The sequence below is a fragment of the Eptesicus fuscus genome, chromosome 9 (assembly GCF_027574615.1).
Source record: "Eptesicus fuscus isolate TK198812 chromosome 9, DD_ASM_mEF_20220401, whole genome shotgun sequence".
In the NCBI taxonomy this organism is placed as follows: Eukaryota; Metazoa; Chordata; class Mammalia; order Chiroptera; family Vespertilionidae; genus Eptesicus; species Eptesicus fuscus.
In genome coordinates this window covers 4,406,473-4,429,835 of record NC_072481.1, presented here as the reverse complement: position 1 = coordinate 4,429,835, position 23,363 = coordinate 4,406,473, and the positions used below count along the sequence as shown (strand labels likewise).

The 23,363-nt window shown below is 41.7% G+C and overlaps 1 protein-coding gene and 1 long non-coding RNA gene across 2 annotated transcripts in view; one reads left to right on the top strand and one right to left on the bottom strand.

Moving 5' to 3' along the window:
- Positions 1-218: 218 nt before the first annotated feature.
- On the bottom strand, positions 219-2,434 carry LOC129150222 (uncharacterized). Its single transcript, XR_008556948.1, has 3 exons — positions 2,182-2,434; positions 1,043-1,318; positions 219-538 (listed from the first exon to the last, which is right to left on the bottom strand). It is a non-coding gene; the product is annotated as an uncharacterized LOC129150222 (long non-coding RNA).
- RERE (arginine-glutamic acid dipeptide repeats) overlaps positions 1,912-23,363 on the top strand; it is a 397,399-nt gene continuing 375,947 nt past the window's right edge. The window contains exon 1 of the mRNA XM_008151740.3: positions 1,912-2,212. The gene's annotated coding sequence lies outside the window, so the exon portion shown is untranslated. The remainder of the gene's footprint in view (positions 2,213-23,363) is intronic.

Below are 23,363 nucleotides of genomic sequence, written 5' to 3'. Positions count from 1 at the left end.
CATTAACAGTAGCAAATTACAGTTATGAAGTAGCAACGAAAATAATTTTATGGTTGGGGGTCACCACAACATGAGGAACTGTATTAAAGGATCTCGGCATTAGAAAGGTTGAGAACCACTAGTATAGAGGGATAAATGGTGATGGAAGAAGACTTGACTTCGGGCAGTGAACACACTAAATACAAATATGCAGATGATGTATTATAGAATTGTACACCTGAAACCTATATAATTTTATTAACCAACATCACCCCAATAAATTCAAATAAAATATTTTAAAAATTACTTGGAAAGGTAATGGCAAAGTCCTATTTGCTTTTAGATCTCGTGGGTCACAGTCCAATAACATCTGCTAGTTAAATTTTTCCTAAAAGGAAATGTTGGTCCAGCCAGTGTGGTTCAGTGATTGTGGGAGGTCACATTTGGATTCCTGGTCAGGGCACATGCGGGTTTTGGTCTTGATCCCCAGTAGAGGGTGTGTAGGAGGCCGCAGATCAATGATTCTCACTGAGGTTTCAATCCCTCTTCCTTCCTCTCTCTGAAATCAATTAAAACATTACAAAAAATGTTGGATGTGAAACTATAATCTGAATAGATATTCCAAAGAGAAAAATGATCACTTTATATGAAAAAATGAGTTAGTTATTTTGTGCTATGCGCTATCCCTTAATTATTTTTATATACAGATGTGAACTCCTTCAGGAAAAGTGTGGCATAAGGACACCAAAAAGCATTTAAAGCATATTAACAAGCGAACAATAGGTTGATGGTTCACCCTGGAGTCATGCTAGGGTCTGTGAAAGAACTCAGTAAACATGCTATGCATGAAAAAACTGCTAATCATAATTAAAATTTCCAAGGCCCCTCAATCCTATAAATTATATTAAATAGGATGTATTTGGTCTGCCCCTCACTCCCCTAATGGCCTCATAGACCCTGTGATTTCTCAGTCTTCGGGGAGATGGGAGAAGACGATGTTTCTCAAAGACAAAAAGGTGATATTTAGATTTTTTTTTTTATTCCCTCCTCCCCCCAAACTTACGGCACAGAGTTGTGTACATTGCTCTCTCTCTCTAAAATCCCCGCTCTGTCGGCGGTTATAGTCCCTTCTTTATTCCCTGATGAGATTTTTCAGGCTTTTTTTTCTTACTCTTTTCGAAAAGGCGGCGCGGCCCGCCAGTCTCGTTTTCCTCTTTCTTAATCTTTTGCCACGGCCTTATTTGAAAACGTTCATGCTCATCAGAATTTCCAGAGTCCCTAGCGGGCTGTCCGAACCCGCTCCGTGTTCCCCCGGGATGTGAACCCGCGTCTTCAGTGGCTGAAAAGGCAGATGGTGACCCGGGTAATAGCCGGAGCAACGGGACCGCGCGGCCCATCCTGCCCCCGGGACCTGCCCCCGGCGGCCGCGGCCCCCGCCCCGCACCAAGACGCGCCCCGCGCGGAGCCCAGCCCACCGCCCGGCCGCGTCCCGGGGCGCGCGCTGCAGCCGGGCCGCGGCGTCGCCAGAAGCCGGCCGCTCCCCGCCTTCTCTTCTGCCCATTTTATGAGAAAGAAAAAAAGAAAAAAAAGAGGAGGGGTCCCGCCCCTCCGCCCGGTCTCCGTCTCCCATTGGTCCTGCCTCCGCGCGCGTCACGCCGCGAGGGGCCAATAGAGAGGCGCGATACTGCGAGGTGGGCCGGACCCGAGCGCGGAGTGGGCGGCGGGTCGGTGCAGCAACCCCGCCGCGGCTCGGCCTCCATCGCTGAGGCGCCGCTGCTCCCACAGACGCTCGCGAGCCGTCCCCTGCGCTCCCCGCTTCGTCTTCCTCCCGCTCGCCCGGCTCGGTCTCGTCCCCGCCTCCGCCTCCGCCTCCCCGCGCTCGCCTCCCACATTGTCTCTGCCTCGTTTCCCCTCCTAGTTGAGGAAAAAAAAAAAACAAAAACCCACCAGCATCCTCAGGGAGCCCCTCGCCCGCCCTCGGAAAAACAGCACCAGACATGGTCCTGGGCTCCCGCTGCTGAAGGGCCGGCCGAGCGAGGCGCTGGGAGCGGCTGGAGACCGCACGGAAGGTCGCGGGAGGGAAGCCCCGCAGCCCCGCCTCTGCCCCCGCGGCCGGCCCCTCTCGGCCCGAGCCCGGCGGCCCCCAGCCCCGTGGGCCTCCCGCCCCGTCCCCCCGCTTTCCCGGGAGCCGGCCGAACACACCTCCATTGATGGTGTAGCGCATCCGGGGAAGGTAAGTCTCCAACTTGCCCGCGCGTGGCGGGTGCTTGCTTTTCTGGCTCCTGGTCCGGGGCGCGGGGCGCGGGGTGGGCGTGGATCCCGGTCCGGGGCGAGCCCGGGAGCGGAGGCCGGTGTGGCGCCGCGCACGTCCGGGAGAACCAGGGCGAGGGACGCGGCCCGGCGGCCGGTGAGGTCCCGCTGGCCGCTGCCTGCGCTCCGGGCTCGCCCGCGGGGGCTGAGCTGTCCGTGGGACTCCGTTCTCGGCTGGACCCGGAGCGGCGGGGCGGGCCGGGCTGAGCGGAGCATCTCCTGCCGTGTGTGGATTCGGGGGTCTTGGGGGGGGGGGACTTTTCTGCGTGTCTTCATTTTTCACGCTGGAGAAGATTCGCTCTTTTTTGTTTTTTGTTTTGTTTTTTGTTCTCAATCTCTAGTTCTCTGATGACTACATGATGAGACCAGACTCAACTTGCAGCGGAATAGGATTCTTATTCTCATGTCTTCATTCTGCCCTCGGAAAGAGAGCGGCTCCTATTTTAAAAACGTTAGAGGTTTTGGAAACGAGAGAAGTAGTTTTACATCGACGGTGTGTGTTGGGGGGGGGGGGGGAGTGTTTTATGTTTTAGGTTTCCTTTGAAACTGGTTGCTTGAGAAGTTGTTGAAAGGAACACAAAATGATTCATTGTGGAATTGTCATTTTCCTCTGCCTCTTTTCCAAGGGTTTGCTTACAATTTTTTTTTTTCTTCTGGATTACAGACTTCAAACATTGATTTAAGCAAAATGTGTCCTTGGGAAACTGGGTGTCTTAAATGTTTCAGTATGTGTTACTATTTTAAGATACATTTAGAAAGTAGTTTTGTGTGAATCCTGAAATAGCTTTCTCCAAAGCAAAAAAAAAAAAAAAAAAAAATTTTTTTTTTTAAAACCCAAAAAAAGGTATCTAGTAAAAGGTATCTAGCACTTGGGGAATTATAAAAACAAACATTTTAATGCAACACAAATTAATGCATCTTGTGCTTAGATTGGAAACAGTTTTGATAGTTGCTTTCCATTTAAAGAGAGACCTTTTTTGTCTGGTGTACACTGGATTCTTTAGCCTCAGTCTGTGGGGGGAGGGGAGAGAGGATGGATCTGTACAATAATAAAATCATCTTTGGGTAGCTATTTCCTTCCCTGGATTTGCTTGGGGAGTTAATCCCACCGTAAATTATAAACCAGTTCTGATTTTGATGGCCTAGGCTGGATGGAAAGCTGGCTTCCAGCTCTCCCTGTTGTTGTTGAGGTCGCAGGGAAAAGAGGCAGAAGCTCGAACACACACACACTCTCTTTCTCTCTCTCTCTCTCTCTCTCTCTCTCTCTCTCTCTCTCTCTCTCTCTCTCTCTCTCTCCCAGGCTGAGGGCTCATTGTTCTTCATACACACATTCATTCTCTCTCTCCCATATTTGGGACTAGGTTTGCACAGACAAACACAGCTCTTCTGGGGACAGAGGAGAGAAGATGGGGGAAGGGTGCATTTCTTTTTCAGCTTTCTTTCCACCCATCTCATGCCTGGCCTTTTTTTGCCACCTCGTCAGAGGCAGAAGAGTACATAGGAAACTAAAGGACACTCAAAAACATGTTCAGACTCCTCCACCTTCGCCTCTTCCCTTTGCACACCTGGTGTCTGCTGCTCTTTCTTCCTTGTGCACGTGAAGATAAACCCCCTGTTCCTGTGTCGTGGCCTGATAGGCAGTTTCCTCCGCATTCCTCATTGCCCCTGACTTCGTTGGGGACAGGGATTTGTTCCGTTGACTCTTATTTATTGTATTTATTGAATGTGACCAGGGTCGTCTTAGAAGTAGACGGTCTCAGTTACGCTTAAGATCGTACTTGAGGTTAACATTTAGCAAAGTGTGTGTGGGTGCTTGGACATATTAGTGGTCTGATGGTTCGATAGGTCCTCTGGCTCTTGAGCTGTCATTGTGTTTCGTTCTGTTTTATGAATAGGGGTTATTAGACAAGATCTGGTTTTCTGCTTTGGATGCCAGTGTAGAAGCTTTCTTGAACATTGGACAGGGAATAATAGGCTGAGAGCGTCCACCTGGGGTGAACCCAGCTCTGGGCCAAGGATGGAGGTTGGTGTGTATAATAGTAGGTTGCAGAATAGCACCTTCTACTGCTTAATTGCTTTGAAGGATGAGAAGATGAGGATGGGGGAGGGGAGTAACAGTTGAGGCCTAATGATTTTTTTGGATCGCAGTTGTAGTGCTCCTCGGCTAATGCCACTTCTCTGAGCTGCTATACAGATGTCCTTTGACAGGCAACGTTGCATGGAGGCTTTTTACGTTATTGGCTGTGTCTTGACATTAATTTGTTGTATTATCAGAACTATTTACGCATTGTGACTTCTAAGGACTCTTTTGAACTGATATTCTTCTGTCTCATATGAGAAATTTAATTTGTCTTGAAATATTAAACAAAGTAGGGGGTTTATTTGTGTTTTTGGTGTGGGAAACTATATATACATTAGCAGTCTTTAAAAAGTTTTCTTTACTTACTTAATTTTTAAATCTTTATTGTTGAAAGTATTACACATGTCCCCTTTTCCCCCCCATCGACCCCCGCCAGCCCACCCCTGCCCTCCGCCCCAGGCCCTCACCACCCCACTGTTTGCATCATGGGTTTAAAAAGTTTTCAGTATTTCCTTTGGGATTTAACGGGTGTGTGTGTGTGTGGGTGGGGGGGGGGATGGGGTGTGAGAGTGGAGTGAGGCAGGTAGAAGGTGGAGGGATAGGGGAGAAGCTCACTAAAATCAGCAGGTTTGCATGTGTAATATTGTTGCACTGCAATAGTGTTTTCAGTAGTCATGCAAACATAAATATAGTCGTCTGATAGAATGACTTACTGTATGGTTTAGATTTAAAAAGTCAGAGGTAAGAGAAAATGTGAAACGAGTGTGCACATAGCTTAACACGCCAAATTCCTGTTCAAAGGTTTCTAAACCAAGGTGTAGTTTGAGAGATAATCTGCTTGACAAATGCCTCAAAGGGTTTTTATTATCACACATCTTTTCTCATCTCAATTGTTTTAATGTAATAAACTGTTAGAGAGGTTTGTAGTGGCAAGGGGAACTCAGCATAGCATAAATATCTCTCTTCCAGACTGTTTCCTCATAGGAATGTGATTTCTGATTCACTTTGCTTTAAAAACTTAGAGCAAATCTCTAAAGTTGTATATCTTTTACAATGAATTATGAACAGTTGAAATGTATTATTTATTCAGTAGGAATAGAGTCATGTAATTTCAATCCAATATAGTCTTTGCCAGTGTTTTGTTTCAAGGTAACTAGAGTAACTAGAACCAATTCACAACAAAAAGGTAATCCAAATCAAGAAATACGTGCACCAATTATTTTTTCAACCTTGACTTATTGTTCAGTCAAAACTCTTTTAAAAAGTGGGACAGGTCCTAACTGGTTTGGCTCAGTGGATAGACCGTAGGCCTGCACACTGAAGGGTCCCAGGTTCAATTCCAGGTCAAGGGCACATGCCTGGGCTGTGGACTTGATCTCCAGTAGGCCTCATGCAGGAGTCAGCCGATCAATTATTCTTTCTCATCACTGATGTTTCTCTCTCTCTCTCCCTCTCCCTTCCTCCCTGAAATCAATAATAATTTTTTTTTAAAAAAGTGGGACAGTAACCACTGTCAGGTCCTGCCATAATTGTATGTAATATTGGACAGGAATATGCCAGGTGCTGTAAATATATACATATAAGAATATGAAAAAAAAGAAAGAATATGACCTGTGATTTTCTAAAAACCAGTGTGTTGAGTATTATTAGGGACTTAGTAAGCACCCATTACTTTTCAAATTAGTTTTGAATCTTTAACATCTTGTTCAAATTTCATTAATTAAAAAGAACATTTAAGTATTAAAATGAGTTGTATATACAAAATTCTTTTGGGAATTGTGTGCTTTCCTACTGACTGCTTTTGGCAGCTTCTTTTGCAGTTGATTTAAAGGTTAAGATAGCAGAAAATTCAGATGTTTGAGTCATTAATATAACTTAGCTGTGAACTTCATTACATATACTCATACACCCTTGAAACAATGCACTATTGTCTTACATAATCAGTTTCTGATAATGCTGTCCTCTGGTTGATCATAGGGGTTTTCAATAACCAGGAATTCCTCTTGAATCATATTTAAGTGATTGTTAATTATTAGTATCTTGGTAATTATTCCAAATTTATGGTTTTGCTTGTACTATTTAAGCGTGATTTTGGTGAGCCTGTTGGCTTGTGCTTGGTTTATTATCTAACAGAGTCCTAGTGTTTCTTAAATAATGAGAAGAAAGCATTTATGTGTTAGAAAATTGTTAAGATAGCTTAAGCTATTTTAATGAATATTTGATTACTTATAACTAAAACACTCTCAAATACTAAATATACTTACTAGCTTGGAGTTTGGTTGGAATTGTATAACTAACTTGGTATGCCAAGCAATGTAAGATGTAACATGTATCTGTATATTAGGTAATTAGATTGGATAGGATGGCTCATATAAGAACTATTTTTATAAATGAACTATTTGTGCCAGTGTAAAATTATTATTTTTATTTGGTAAAATTTGCCAGTATATCATTAACCATAAGCAATATATTTAACTGTAAAAATTTTCCTTATGTGGTTAAATTACACATCAGTGTGACCTCTAATTCATAGAGCACTTGGTATGTGAGGAATCCTCACAGCCTATTTGTCTTTGGGCCTTTGCATCAGAAGTTGAAGCCACCAGTCAGGCACTAATTTTAAACTAGTTATATATGTGATTTGTAAGGGTTTTGGTTAGGCTTCTTTGTTACCAAGAATAGGAAGTCTCCCAAGTCATCTCAGGTGTTGGGGAAAAGTGAAACAGAAATGTGAACCTTGAGAGTCAGGCCTCAAAGCAAGACGAGAATCCCAGGTTCAGTGGAGACTTACGGACACTGCAGTACTGTGAGGGATCCCACCAGCTCTAGTGACCAGACTACCTTGTTCCCTCCTTAACAGGAAGACTGCTGAGCCATACCCTCGTGCCAGGGCTGTGCATGTATGTAGCATAAGGACACCACTCTAAAGGGGACAGTATTTACATTAAGGGCCTGGGCTCCTGAAAGAGAGCTTGTGAGCAAGCATGGCCATGTAGCATCTCTAGAGTCCTGGAACAGCAGGGGAGAGCCATTCCTACAAAATCCCAATCCCCAGCACACGGCCACTCGCACACTCAGCAGAGCATGCACACGTACATTCATGGACCTATGCATGTCCACCAGGCTCCCAGAGGTCTGATTCCTGACCCTGTTACTTCTTCTGGAGGTGGTTGTGTGTGTGTGTGTGTGTGTGTGTGTGTGTGTGTGTGTGGTGGCACTTAACATGTGTGAGGTGAATACAGTTCATGGGGAGTGTGAACAGGTGAGAATGTAGGCAAGTGTCTGCATGTATGAATTCAGAGAAGCTGCCTGGGGAGGCTCTGGAAACTTCTCCCTTCCTAAGCAGAATCTGGCTATACTTGGGAGCTGTAGCCTCTTGGGAGTTTGATTCTTAATGGGACACATAGGCTCTGGCCACTGACTTAAAAAATGTTTGATATATAAAAACATCATTCAGGTGAATTTAAACTGAATGCTCCTTATTAAATCTAGAGCCTGTGTCCTCACTGTCCCCTCATTCCTCTTTCCCTCCCCTCTCCTTTATGTGTGGGCCACGGGTGTGATGGAGAGGCATCATCAGTCTGTGATCCTGTCTCTCTGGCAGGGCCCCCTCCTCAGGCTGTGCAGATTGGGCAATAATATACTAACTTACACTTTTCCCTGATGGGCTGGCCCACCTAATCCTCTTATTTTTCACTCCACTGTTTTATCTCCTAAGGTTTCTTTCTGTCTTTATGCTTCTGTTTCCATGTCCACGGACTTTAAAAAAAGTTTTTATTGATTTTAGAGAGGGGGAGGGAGAGGAGAGAGAAACATTGATAAGTTGCTACTCATATACACCCCGACTGAACCCGAAACCTGGGCATGTGTCCTGACCTCGAATGAAACCAGTGATGTTCTCCTTTTATTTTCTGTGAATCTATCCAACTACTTGTCTACCTGTTTATCCAAGTCATTGGTTCCCAAACTATATTCATAGCATACTAATATGCTACAAGTATTTTAAGTGTTCTGAGGACATTTTATTTGTTTGTTTGTGTTGCTTGGTTTTTCCCCTTCCCCAAAGAATACTATGACCTTCTTACAAAAACTAATATTTTGTAGGACAGTTTGTGAAACGTGTAAAATTAATCCTTTGTCAAGTGGCTTGTCCTTTTCTTCTTAATAATGAAGTTCCAAATGTTAGTCTTATGCTTTGCTGCTGTACACTATCTTTTTTTTTTTTTAATCCTCACCTGTGGACATGCTTAGAGAGGAGAAGGGGGGCCGGGAGAAAGAAACATTGAAGTGAGAGAGAAACATCAATGAAAACTATACCTGGAACATACTGCCTTACGTTTTTTAGTTTGGCCACTCTTATTTTCTACCAATTCAGTGCATTTTCTTTGGTTCTTTAACTTTCTCACTCGTTTTGTCACTTTATATCTTGTGTAAATGTTTACTTGCATTTGTATCTTAGTATTTGTATCTTTACTTGCATTTGTATCTTTACTTAGTCTTTGTATCTTTACTTGCATTTGTATCTTAGTATTAATCTTTTTCTTTTTATTAAATTGTAAACCTCTTGAAGGCAGAAAATTTTCCTTTAACTATACTAATATGTGTTTTTATACACGGAATTAGATGTATTCTGAAAGTCACAGTTCATTGAATCTAAGATGACATCGGTAGTAAGATGCACCATTATTTTATGTACCATAGAATGAAAAAAAGATGCTGCAATTAAACTGTAAGACCCGTTCCCAGTTCCAATGCTATACAGATGTAAAACATCGTGCATCCTAGAATCATTGAAATATGGTCATTTAGGTTATCTTTCTTTTTACAACTGTATATTCCATGAAAAGCATGTCTGAAGATAGATCTTAAAGCAGATTATTTTCTTTTTGGGAACAGTGATATATGTGGCATTCCTGCCTAAAGATTTTGCATGAAAATCTAAGCTATAACCAATGAACAATAAAAATAGATGCTGCCAGACTGTGGAGTCTCTCAGAGGGAAGGCGGGAGAGGGTGGGTGGGTGGGAAGAGATCTACCCAAAGATCTTGTATGCATATATGCACAACCCATGGACACAGACAATAGAGTGGTGAAGGCATTGGGCAGGGCGTGGGAGGGGGTAGGCTAGAAGAGGTCAATGGGGGGAAAAAGGGGACATATGTAATACTTTCAAGAATAAAGATAAAAAAAAAGAATATTAAAAAAAACCCACACAGATGCTGCCATAAACCTATAGTCATTTAGTTAAATTATGGTATAGTTTCCATACATTAGGTATAACCATTATATGTTTTGACTTGAAATAATGTGTTTTATGTTTATAATGTTCTAAAATACTACCCTATTGTGTTATCACTTTCACCTAAAATGTGTTAACTGCAGCCCAGGCTGGTGTGGCTCAGTTGGTTGAGTGTCATCCCATGCACCCAGAGTTCACTAGGTAGATTCAGTCAGGGCACTTGTCCTGGTTGTAGGCTCGATCCCTAGTAGGAGGCATGCAGGAGATTAATGGTTCTCTCTCATTGTTGTTTTTCTTTCTCTCCTTTTCTCTCTCTCAAATCAATAAAAACATATTCAAAATGTGTTAACTGTATTTTGAAATTATTTTTAAAAAAATGTTTTATTTTTCAATTACATTCGACCTACAATATTATATTAATTTTAGATGTACAACATAGGATTAGACATTTATACAACTTATGAAGTGATCATCTGGATAAGTCTGGTAAACATCTGACACCATGTTAACTTTGTGTTAAATATTGGTGTCCCTCCTGATTCTGTCCATTAACTTCTCCGTCAGCATTGTCTTCCAGAGTGACCTCATTTCACCTCATGCTTCCAACCTGCAAGTTTATAAATGCAGCCCTCCTCTCCTGCAATCCAGATCCATGTTGCCCTCTGACTCCTTGGATATCTTTTGGGCACTGAGCCTCAAAATTTACCAATCTGTATTTGTCTACTCTTAACCTTTTTACTATTGTAGCAAAGTATTTAAGAGCTCTAGTCTCAATCCCTAATCTGTTTCTTGTAACTCGGTGATGTTTCTTTGTCACAGTTTCCTCATCTGTAAAATGGGGATAATAATAGTACCCGTATCACAAGTTTGTTGTGAGGACCAAAGTAATTAATACACATAAAGTGCTTAAAATGTTTCCAGTAGAAGTACCTGCTCAATCAATATTAACCTATATTTGTTATTATTATAGTTATCATCAGAGATCTAGCCTTCCACTATGTTCCCTTTTTTTTGTTGTCTACGCAACACTCAACCACCAGGAGATAAGTAGAAGCAATGGGTCAACTCTAGAGGGTTTGCATAAGTTCTCTTTAAGTAACCAACTGTAAAGTTTTTACTGTTCCTTGAATATAGGAAATATTACAAAACAGTGCATGATTAAATACCAAGTAAATGGAGTAATGATGAGTTTTGGGGTGTTGATAAATAATTAGAATATCATAGCTCTGCTGTTCCTCTTATGATGTTCCTGAAGGAGATATATATATATATATAACAATGGCAAGTCGGAAATACAAAGTATTTTATTATTACCTAGAGGCCAGGTGCACGAAATTTGTGCATGGGTAGGGTCCATAGGCCTGGCCGGCGATTAGGGCCAATTGGGGCCTTTCCTGGCTGCCAGCTGCTGGCTGCCGGCCAGGGCCTTTGTTCCCCGCTGCCCCCTGGTGATCAGGGCATGTCATAGTGAGCGATTGAACTCCCGATCTCCTGGTCGAACTCCCAAGGGGACACTTTGCATATTAGCCTTTTATATATATAGATGGGGCTCTTGGCTAAAATACCAGTGTAGAGCTGTCTAGTAAACTGCTTGGAGTGTATTGCTTAAGCTTAAGGCTTAGGCAAGGGATTTCCCTTCCTCCTAAATCTCACTAATTTACTACAGTCTTTTAGAGTAGCAGTCGCCAACCTTTTGGACCTCACGGACCACCAGTTGGCAACCGCTGCTCCAAAGGTTTACGTAAACCAGTGGTTGCCAATCTTTTGGACCTCATAGACCACCAGTGGTCCGCGGACCACCGGTTGGTGACAGCTGTTTTAGAGCATGTTTGAGAGAAATGAATAAGAGCAAGATAGCAGAAGACCCTCATATACTAGTATATGTAGCTTTCAATCTGCATTTAATCTTCATACTTCTAAAGAAGATCCATGCCCAGCTGGGTGTGGCTTGGTGGTTGAGCCAACTGTCGACCCAGGAACCAAGAGGTCACCGGTTTGATTCCCTGTCAGGGCACATGCCTGGGTTGTGGGCTCGATCCCCAGGAGGGGGTGTGCAGGAGGCAGTTGACTGATGATTCTCTCTCATCATTGATGTTTCTACATTTCTCTCCCTCTCACTTTCTCTCAGAAATCAATAAAAATATATTTAAAGAAAAGGTCCAATCAGTGTTTGGACTTAAACAAAGAAAGCCCAATCGATACCATTAATACTCCCTCTTAGAGAGGGTCTACGTGGTAGAGAATGGATACATATATATATGGTGTGCATCTTATTGGCGTAGCTTCAGCTCTGTGGTAGCTTGGTCTAATGGTCGGGAGGAATAATTAAACACAGTTGGCCATACATCCCGCAGCCCCTCAGCCCGACTTTATTTGACAGTTCTGGGACTTGGAGGGGGAGTGGAATGGCAAGGGACCTGCAAAGCATTTTTCAAATTTCAGGATCTCTGAGATGAAATGAAGGAGAAATATCATATGATAAATAAGATTTGCCATTCAGAAAAGTGGCCCACCATTAATAATAACTGCTGTGGCATTTTGGTAATATGCTGATTCTCATTTTGGTAACAGGAGTGTAATCTTTGAGACTCTGATTATATATGATTAAGGTTAGCAGAGCAAAGCTGAAGCCCAATCATATTATACTCAGTTTGAAACAAGAATAAGATGACAGGACAGGGATGCTAGAAAAGAGGCATCTGGACTGTTGCACTCAGATTCTGCAACCTCAGTTTTATTGCTGTTTTGTAAACTCTGGAAGGGTTGAGATCACGTCAGCTTTGGCCACTTCAGTTGCACAAGTATACTGTGTGCAACTATAATTGTCATAAATAAGTTTACTCTTAAATGCCACAAGTTGTTTCTATCAACTTAGACCCAAAGTTATGAATGTGTTATACAGTTCTAGTGTCTAAGGACTTTTTAAAAAATATATATTTTATTGATTTTTTACAGAGAGGAAGGGAGAGAGATAGAGAGCCAGAAACATCGATGAGAGAGAAACATTAATCAGCCGCCTCCTGCACACCCCCCACTGGGGATGTGCCCACAACCAAGGTACATGCCCCTGACTGGAATCGAACCCAGGACCTTTCACTCTACAGGCTGACGCTCTGTCCACTGAGCCAAACCGGTTTCAGCTCTAATGTTAAAAAGTTGATTAGTGCCCTAGCCAGCTTGGCTCAGTGGCTAGAGTGTTGGCCTGTGGACTGAAGGGTCCCTGGTTTGATTCTGGTCAAGGGCACATGCCTGGGTTGCAGGCTGGATCCCCAGTAGGGGGTGTGCAGGAGGCATCTGATCAGTGATTTTCTCTCATCATTGATGTTTCTATCTCCCTCTCCCTCTCCCTTCCTCTGTGAAATCAATTAAAAAAATATATATATAAAGACATCTATTAGTGATTGCCTTTTCAGGAATTATACATACTAGGGCACTGGGGAGAAGGGTGGAGAGAGAGGGATTCTTACATTTCATTCTCCTACTGTTTGTCTTATGTAAATATTACCTAATTAAAATAAATGCATAAGAAAAGCCTGTGTTTTTTTTTTAAATTTTAGATTCTTGCCATTTTTTCCTCATAAGTTTTAGTGAAATATCTGTTAAATTTATGTATGAAATGGGGCATACAAAACCACCAAGACAGATTGTGCACTTGATAAATTTTTTCACTAATGGGACGGAGGCATGTACCCAGTTGAGTGATAGGTAGAGGAAAGTGCCTCAAGAGGTGAAGATGATACTACCCTTTAAGAAAGAGAATTTGCCCTCTCCACGTGGCTCTGTTGGAGTGTTGTCTCACATACCAAAAAGACTCCCAGTCAGGGCACATACCTAGGTTGTGTGTTTGATCCCCAGTTGGGGCACATATGGGAAGCAACTGATCGATGTTTCTTTCTCACATTTATATTTCTTTCTCTCTCCCTTAAAAAAATCAATATCCTCAGGCGAGGCTTAAAAAAAGTAAAAAAGAAAGAAAGAATTAACTCTGGCTGGAGCATTAGAGAGATTTGGTGTAGGAGAAGATGTTTAACCTGTGTTTTGAAGGATTGGCAGGATTGGACATGTGATAAATAGCTAAGAGGATTTCAGGCAGGAAATTGGAGCAAAGGCACAGAGGTTGGAAAGCATGGGAAATGGTGAGTACAGTGCTTTTGCTGCTTTTATGATGAAGATTATTAAATTGTGTTTCAATTTCCTTTTCAAAAAAATTCTTTTAAAATGTTCTGTAACAGATACAGGCAGACATAGTTCTTTAAACTTAGGTAATTTAGATTTGGTAGCTGATCAAATTTAAATTATAACAGCATTTTGAAGAGGAGTCCTTTGGGCTGATATCTCAAAGGAAGAAGACTGGTTTGGCTGGAACCATACAGCACTGGAAAGACAGGTGGAGTCGTAGCATTGGGAGTTTTGACACTGGGGTATGACTTTGAGAGCCTGATGCATTCAAATTAAATACAAATTATAATTATAAAATTTATACTCATTATAAGCACATTTATACTCTCTAAAAAGAGTAATGCCCACTCCACAATATTCTTGCAGGCATTTTCTATAAACTTATAAGCATGTATGTACACATTATACATACTATCTTGAATTTTGCTTCTTACTTAATATTTCAAGTCCATATTTTTCAAGCCAATATCTGTAGTTATATTTAAGGTCTTTTTTTTTTTTTTTTTAAACTTACTGCATAGTAGGACAATGTGTGGATATACACTGAGTGGCCAGATTATTATGATCTCTGAACACATAATAACATGGCCGCTCGGCATGTGTGGCCCGGTGCATGAATTTGTGCATGGGTGGGGTCCGGCCAGCCTGGCCAGGGGGAGGGGACATGGGTGGTTGGCCGGCCTGCCTGCTGGTCAAACTCCTGGTCGAGGGGACAATTTGTATATTAGCCTTTTATTATATAGGATATACACTGAGTGGCCAGATTATTATGCATTCAGAGATCATAATAATTTAGCCACTCAGTGTATACTTGAAATTCCTGTTGATGGACAATTAAATTGGTTTTGATTCTTTTTTTTTTTTTTAAATACCTTGAACCTGTACAATTGTATAGGTATATCTGTACAGTAAATTCTTAGGAGTGGAAATGCTGAATTAATAGGCATGTACATTTTTAATAACTTAGCCTCCAAGATGTGCCAGTGTACAAAGAGTGTTTTAGGGTTTAAATTTCCATGTTTCCTCATCAATTCTGGGTATTTTAATATTTTTTTAGAAAATATGTTTTTATTGATTTTAGAGAAGAAGAGAAACATAGATGTGAGAGAGAAACATTGATCGGTTGCCTCCTGTATGCACCCCAAGTGGGGACCAAACACGAAACCTGAGCATGTGCCCTGACTGGGAATTGAACTGGCAACCTTTCAGTGCACAGGATGATGCTCAACGAACTGAGCAACGACCAGGGTTGGATATTATGAAAGTTCTTAATTTTTGCTGACTTGATGATGAATGTACAGTATCTTAATTTGCATTTCTTTGACCATGAGTGAAGTTGATTTTCTTTTTATATACCAGAATTTTAAAATATTCATTTTGTGATTTCTCAGTAATAGACCCAGGTGGTTTATATGTTATATGTAGTACTTCTTTCTAAGTACCATTTATTTATTTATTAAAAACGACAGCTTTATTGAGCTATAGCTTCACCATACAATTTACTCTTGTAAAGTATATAATTTGTGGGTTTTAGTCTTTTATTTTAAAACTGAGTGCTAACCATTGTTGCTTTTTTCCCCCCAGAGAGATAGAAACATCAGCGGTGAGAGAGAATCATTGATTGATTGCCTCCTGCACGTACCACTCCCTTTTCCCCCTCACACTGGGGATTGAGTCCGAAACCGGCTTGTGCCCTGACCTGGAATCAAACCCTGACCTCCTGGTTCATGGGTTGACACTCAGCTACTAAGCCACACTGGCCACATGCTTTATTATTTGTAGTAAAACTATCAAGTTGAGCTGTAGGTCCTTACTTTTTTTCCAAGCTCATTCGTCTATTAGAGCCATGATATGAAATGCAACTTTTCCTGTTAGTTTTCCAGTCTGTAGGCCTCTCTTACCAGTCCCAGTCAGGCAGGCTAGCTGGGTTCTAAAATGGAATTATGCATGACAACTGCTTTGGAATCTCAGTGCTTTGGTACTGTTGGGGAGTGATTTCTTTTAAATAATTTGTAGTTGAAACTGATTTCCAACTGCTAGAGGTGATACAAACTTTTCGGCTTTTTCTGAAAAATTTTAATTACAAAAAAGACTTCTGAGGTAAAGAAATTTTTAAAATGTGATAAGGGTTTAAAAGTAGTTTTTTAAAAAGATGGGTTATTCAACTCCTTTGTTACTCTGGTCATTTTTTATTTCAGAGATTTCGTAATGTCTGCTAAATTTGTGTGTGTGTGTGTGTGTGTGTGTGATGATTACATTGCTTAACTTTACGAACAGTAATGATCTGGTCTGCACGTGTTTCACTTAGGATTCACAGATATTTTCGTGTGGAGAAAAGCATACTGGTAATTTGTTAGACCGAGGCTCTTACAGTCCTCTAGCATTGCTCCCATCTAACAGGGCCCCCAGCAGCTCCTGGCCACGTCTGGGACCCTCATCTGTATGGTTGTTCCACTTAGGAAAAGATGTCTGCAGAGGCTAAGAGTAGATGGTTTTCTTTTGCTTTTGTTAGAACCAAATGTTTCATTCTTTTTCTTTGATTTTTTAAAGTAATGCTTTAAACATTTAGTTTCCTGTTCTTCTTAGTAAGATATCCTTAAATTTGTGATTTTCTGTCTTTTAAGCTCCCATCTTCCATTATTTCTTCATCTTTTTATGCTTCTCTTTCTTTTTTTTTTGGATTGGTTTGGTTTCAGTCCTGTAAATTAGTGTCTCCTCTTTTTTACCCCTTTGACATCTCTTGTTACCAATTTTTTTCATGTTTTAGGGTTTGTTTTTTTTGTTTGTTTTTTTTTTACTACTATAAAGTCCCTTAGCTTTTGGGCTGTAATTTTTATTAAAGTGGATTTTTCCTTGGGCTTTTAATTAGATTTTCTTTCCCTTTAGTTCCTCTTAGGGAGATTAGGTCAGTGGCATGAATACTTAGGATGAGACTAAAGTGAACATTGAGTGGCTTGAAGATAGCATTTAGATCAGCTTGTGGATATTTCCATTTCCACTTGAGGGCTGTTTCCTGGCCTAGAGACACTGTCCTAAAAAAATACCAAAATAAAGTTTTTGCATATATATGCATTTGAATCAAGGTGAAATATGAGAATAGGGTAAGTTATGGGGGGGCAGCATAAATCTAGAAACAATGTATTGCTAAGAAATGTGATGTTGATTTGATAGAATAGCAGGGTCTTTTAAGCATACTATGTATGTGCTATGTAATTCATGTTTTTTTTTTCCTGCTTCACCAAAATGTCCTGAACCATGATAGCATATGAGCATTACAAGTAAATTCAACATATGTCTCCTGTTCAGCATGAGAAGACCTGGATTACGCCTGTACTATGGGTTTGAAGTATGATGAAGTGCCCTACTTCCTTAGCTGTCAAATGGCAACTGTAGTATATATACTGAAATGAAAAAAAAAAAAAGATATGGAAATACTTTGAAAATACAGACATGTTCTGCAAATCTGCACTGTTTTAGCTATCTCTTAGGCACTAAGGGCTATTGCAGCCAACAACCCTTAATCGAGCCATATATATGCTCTGTAAAATTACCTAGAGAAATCCACTGTTTTCTTTTAAATTTTTTATTTACTGAGTTGAGACAGAGAGAGAGAGAGAAACAGAGAGAAACATGGATTTGTTGTTCCAGTTACTTATACATTCACTAGAGGCCCGGTGCACGAAATTCGTGCACGGAGGGGGGTTGTCCCTCAGCCCAGCCTGTACCCTCTCCAATCTGGGACCCCTCAAGGGATGTCCGACTGCCCGTTTAGGCCCGAGGGATCGAGCCTAAACGGGCAGTCGGACATCCCTCTCACAATCCAGGACTGCTGGCTCCCAACTGCTTGCCTGCCTGCCTTCCTGATTGCCCCTAACCGCTTCTGCCTGCCAGCCTGATCACCCCATAACCACTCTGCTGCCAGCCTGTTTGTCCCCAACTTCCCTCCTCTGCCGGCCTGGTCACCCCTAACTGCCCTCTCCTGCAGGGTTAATCACCTCCAACTGCCCTCCCTTGCAGGCTTGGTCCCTCTCAACTGCCCTCCCTTGCAGGCCAGGTGCCTCCCAACTGCCCTCTCCTGCTGGCCATCTTGTGGTGGCCATCCTGTGTCCACATGGGAGCAGGACAGCTGGTTTGCCCTGAAGGGTGTCCCTGATCAGGGTGGGGTACCCTTGGGGCATGGGTCGGCCTGAGTGAGGGGCCTGTGGTGGTTTGCAGGCAGGCCACGCCCCCTGGCAACCCAAGCAGAGGCCCTGGTATCTGGAATTTATTTTCCTTCTACAATTGAAACTTTGTAGCCTGGAGCAGAGCCAAGCCTGGTGCTCCCTCTGAGGCCCGCAGGCATTTGTGTTGGGGTTATAATTGAAACTTTGTTGCCTTAAGCGGGTGGGCCTGGCCAGGGAGTGTGGAAAGCTTTGCTTCCCCTGTTGCCGGCGGCAACCCTGGCCTGCTCTCTCAAGCTCCATTCTGCCACCATTTGTTTGAATTTGTTTACCTTCTATAATTGAAACTTTGTAGCTTGAGTGGAGGCTTAGGCCTGCAAAGGCTGGCAGAAAGCTTGGCTTCCTCTGTTACCTAGGAAACCTTGCTCTCTGTGGCTGTAGCCATCTTGGTTTGGGTTAATTTGCATACTCGCTCTGATTGGATGATGGGCGTGGCTTGTGGGCGTGGCTTGTGGATGTGTCGGAGGTATGGTCAATTTGCATATTTGTCTATTATTATATAGGATTGGTTGCTTCTTGTATGTGCCTTGACTGGAGATCGAACCTGCAGCCTTGGCATATCTGGACAATGCTCTAACCAACTGAGCTACCAGCCAGGACTCCACTGTTTTCTTGAGGTGTTTCTTACACCAACACCACATGCAGATGTATATGCTCCAGATATTTTGATGCAGATACTACGAAGTGCTCAGTAAGTGTTCAGCTGTAGTAGAGAACTGTTTTTTGTTCTTTGGTGTTTTGTCATAAAATAGACTTTTGTTTTCATTTTTATGACACAAGACATTGAAGAGGCATTTTTATGGCAGTAATAATGCATGGGCTTTTTCTTTGAACAAATTCAGCAATTTTTTAATCTCCGAAATCTGTAAGTATACTCTTTTGTGTGTGTAAAAATACAATGGGGCTGATATCAATATGTCTTTGTATGAGTTAGGAAGAAGAGCAGGTAGCAGTTTTTCCTGCCACCTCAATCATGGGCCCAGGAACTCTTCATAGAAAGATATGGAGGGAGCTGGATTTCAGGCCATTTCTCTCTCTCAGGTTGCTTATTCAGGAATGAATCTCTGAAGCTTTTTTGTTTTCTGGGAGTCAAAGCTTAATCTGTAATTTTAAAACTTTCAATATGGGCCTTTATTTTATTTTTTTAAACTATCCTGAATCAGGGGGCAGTTATCTGGGTAAGTGCCTCTTCTGATGAAGTGCACTTGGTTTGGATATTTGGGGTAATTTCTCCTCTTAAAAATTAAGAAGTGGCCATATTTGTATTTATTCTCTTAGAATACAGGGGTGGGGAACCTTTTTTTTCTGCCAGGGGCCCTTTGGTTATTTATAACATCATTCTCAGGCCAGACAAAATTATTAGCTTAAAAATTAGCCTGCTATATTTGGTCAAACATTTAATTAACTCACCCCTAATGCCTTGGCAGGGTCAGACCAAATGATTTCTCAGGCCTTATACGTTTCCCACCCCTGTCTTAGAAGAGTACAGGCGTGCAAAGTCCTTGCATCCCCCAGTTCCATTTTGCTTGGGTCTTGCCTGCCTTCTTACAATTTCCTAGGATGCTGATTGCCAGCCTTGCTGATGTGGAGGTGGTTTTGAAATCCAAGCATCTTTTGAGGATATCAAAGGACTGAAGAGGAGGCAAATGTTAAGGTTGCAAAATGCTTACAGAATACCGCATGCTATTGATAGGCTTACTACAGTGATTTATGATCTTTGGAAACATGGGTCTTTGATACAGCTGTCATCAAGGTGGGCCTCTGGCCCAGTCTGTGCATTGCCCTGAGATGATTCAGTCATAAAAATAGGCCTGTGCTTCTCTGATGTACTCTCCTTCCCCACCGCTCACAGCCTCTTTAAAATTGAGAAAAAACACTCGGTGCAAGACACCACTAAAAAGAATTAACATCTGGGGGGAGTGCTAAAGAATTGAATGTTGCTAAAGCACCAAGGAGGGAGGAGTTTGACCTATTTTGAGCTCATATGTGACACCTAAAAACTCCAGTGACACTGAGTTTTAGATGACACTTTATTTTAGATGCAGTGATAGTTGTCTGTCTTTTAGAGGTGATTGTCTCGGAGGAGTAACTGTATGTGTACCCGTGGCACCGCCTCCCAGCCACTTACAGAGATGATTTGAGAAGGGCTTTAGGCGCCTGCTCATGGTGTTAACTGAAAAAGAAACTGTGGCCTGGACAGATGTGGTTCTGGACAGAGACCTGTTGTTTGTATTACACTGAATTAGAGGTCAGTATTTGACCTCTAATTTCTCTGTTTCTGTGGATATTTAAGAAGGTCCATAGAGTAATGGATGACTGTGAAATTAGCTAGCTGTGTAGTTAAAAGTGTATTTCAGAGTTGAGGTGTACCTATTGTGCTTGTGGCAACCTGTTTCTGCTATCAATTACTGATATTATTATTTTTCAAAAATATATTTTATTGATTTTTTACAGAGAGGAAGGGAGAGGGATAGAGAGTTAGAAACATCGATGAGAGAGAAACATCGATCAGCTGCCTCCTGCACACCTCCTACTGGGGATGTGCCTGCAACCAAGGTACATGCCCTTGACTGGAATCGAACCTGAGACCCTTCAGTCCGCAGGCCAACGCTCTATCCACTGAGCCAACCCGGTTAGGGCTGATGTTTATTTTTAGATGCATAGGAAAAGTTATACATTTGGGACTCTTTCAATTATAAACTTATGGGTTATGGAAAGATAAAAGTTGACTTCATTAAGTGAAAAAGGCGCCCTTCTAATTTATCTTCTGTGATGCTTAACCTGTTCTGTTGATGATAAATTCTGAGAGGATTATTCTAAGTTTATAATGATGATGTACTTTGTTTACCCTTAAAGCGTTTCTGACAAAGTTTTTTTCCTTCATATTTTTTGTTTTGCTTGATTTTTTAGAGAATTGTAGGTTGAGACTCATGTCTTTTTCTTCTCAAATATAGTATGCTCCCTTTTCTTCTCTAGTTCCTATGGGTGCCTAGGAGTGATGAGTTTAATTTGAAGCAGATTTCAGAAGCATCATACTTTTCATGTACCTATAACTAATTATGAAAAGGAAAACGCAATCTTTATTTTTAAGATGTTTTTATTGATGTTAGAGAGGAACAGAAAGGGAGAGAGATAGAAAAACATCGATGTGAGAGAGAAACATCAATCTGTTGCCTTCTGCATGCACCCTGACCGGGGATCAAACTCACAGCCTGGGCATGTGCCCTGACCAGGAATTGAACCAGCAACCTTCCAGTGCATGTGATGACACCCAACCAACTGAGCTACACTGGCCAGGTCTCAGTCTTATTATTTTTTTAAAGGAATAGACAGGTGATTAATAAGTGAAACGTAACAATTACTATAGAAATGGTCTGTAATTTCAGGCAATAGCTTCTTGAGGCTGCTCTCATCTAAGTCTCCTTTTCTCTGGGCAGTTGGCTATTAATAAGGGAGTATCTAAGTGATAAAAGGGGCTTGTCCATTCATTTGGCAGTAATTTTTTTTTTTAGTGTCTCTTGCAGGGCACTATACTAGGCACTGGGAACATAAAAATGAGTAAGGTGGGTCCCTGCTCTCACAGTTCATGACCAAAAGAAGGGAACAGCCCAGCTGGTGTGGCTCAGTGGTTGAGTGTTGACCTATGGAACCAGGAGGTCCTGGATTAATTTCCAGTCAGGGCACATGCCCGGGTTGTAGGCTTGATTCCCATTGTGGGGCATGCAGGAGGCAGCCAATCAGTGATTCTCATCATTGATGTTTCTATTTTTCTCTCTCTCTCCTTTCCTCTCTGAAATCAATACACACACAACAACAACAACAACACAAGGATCACGGTTGGGGCTTTATTAATTAAAATCTAAGCTGTTAGTCATATAACTATTACCTCCATTTTTCTCTTACTGGTATTAAGTTTATTCATTCATTTGTGGTGTCAAATAGATTTGTTATTTATTTTTATTTTTATTTTTTTTTTTTTAAAATATATTTTATTGATTTTTTACAGAGAGGAAGAGAGAGGGATAGAGAGTCAGAAACATCGATGAGAGAGAAACATCGATCTATTTGTATTTTTATTATTTGTTAGATAATGTACAGGATGATGGGTAGTCTTGCAATATCGGGGTGTTTGCTTGCATTCAGAATAAATAAATGAATAAGTCTTTTGTTTAGGTTGTTTTTTGTTTGTTTGTTTTTGTGCCTTTAAGTATCTTGCATTATCAGTGTATATGCTCTGTTGCCTGTCCCAAAAAAGCATGTACATTCAGTCCTGATCCTGGTGCTTAAACCTGTAGTTTCAGAGAGAAGCAGCTAGCACTGAATTCTATCTGACTTAACCTTCCACCCAGGATCTGTCAGATGGCAAACAGGTTTGGATGTGTGTTTTCCAAGTTTAATACTGATGTAAGTGGGATAAAAAAGAAATAAAAATACTACGTTTGGTCTCACAACTAGGAGGCAAACCTTGCAAGAATACAACATTTAGAGATTTCTAGAACAAAAGTGGACTGTAACCAAACAATGTAATTACTCATTGTTTAGCATAACAAATAAATATAGATCAAATTTAGGTTAACTAGAGCTTATTGTGGATTAGAGAAATTGACTAAGGATTCATTGGGAAACTAAGAGTAGGCCCTGAGGAATCGGTACTGTTTGAATAGGAACTGGGAGAGCGAGTTAGGACAGTCCAAGCAAGGGTCAACCTGAGGCAAGAATGAGTGTGGTATGTACAAGGTCAAATAAAGAGAGTCTAGTTGGAGTGAAGAATCTGTGAGGAGGCATGAGGTGAGGTAAGTTAGGTGGGCCAAATGATAAAGGCTTGGGATGCTAAGCACAGAATTCCTGTTGGCACCTAAAAGAAATGGGGAGAGAAGTAATAAAGTAGCAGGGCAGCAAGAGATGTGGAGGTCTGAGTATTTTTGGCCCCCAATTTGTAATATGAGGATAGGAGATGTGTTGGCTAGCCCTGGGAAAGATATGTATGTGTACTTGTGTGCTGTGTTAAAATTGCTTCTTGTCCCTTCTGTATTTGGCCAGATGTAGGACAGACAGAAGGAAAGAGACATAGCTGCAGGACAAAATGGGCTTTTAGAAACGAAGTGATTGATGTATCACTGTTAGCTTTTATCATATTTCATGAAAAACCTAGGTTTTTATGACACATATTTCAAAAGCCCTATCACCAAATTGAAGTAATTTTAGTTAAAAAATAAAAAATTATAGCCCTAACCGGTTTGGCTCAGAGGATAGAGTGTCGGCCTGTGGACTGAAAGGTCCCAGATTCGATTCCGGTCTAGAGCATGTACCTGGGTTGCGGGCACATCCCCAGTAGGAGTTGTGCAAGAGGCAGCT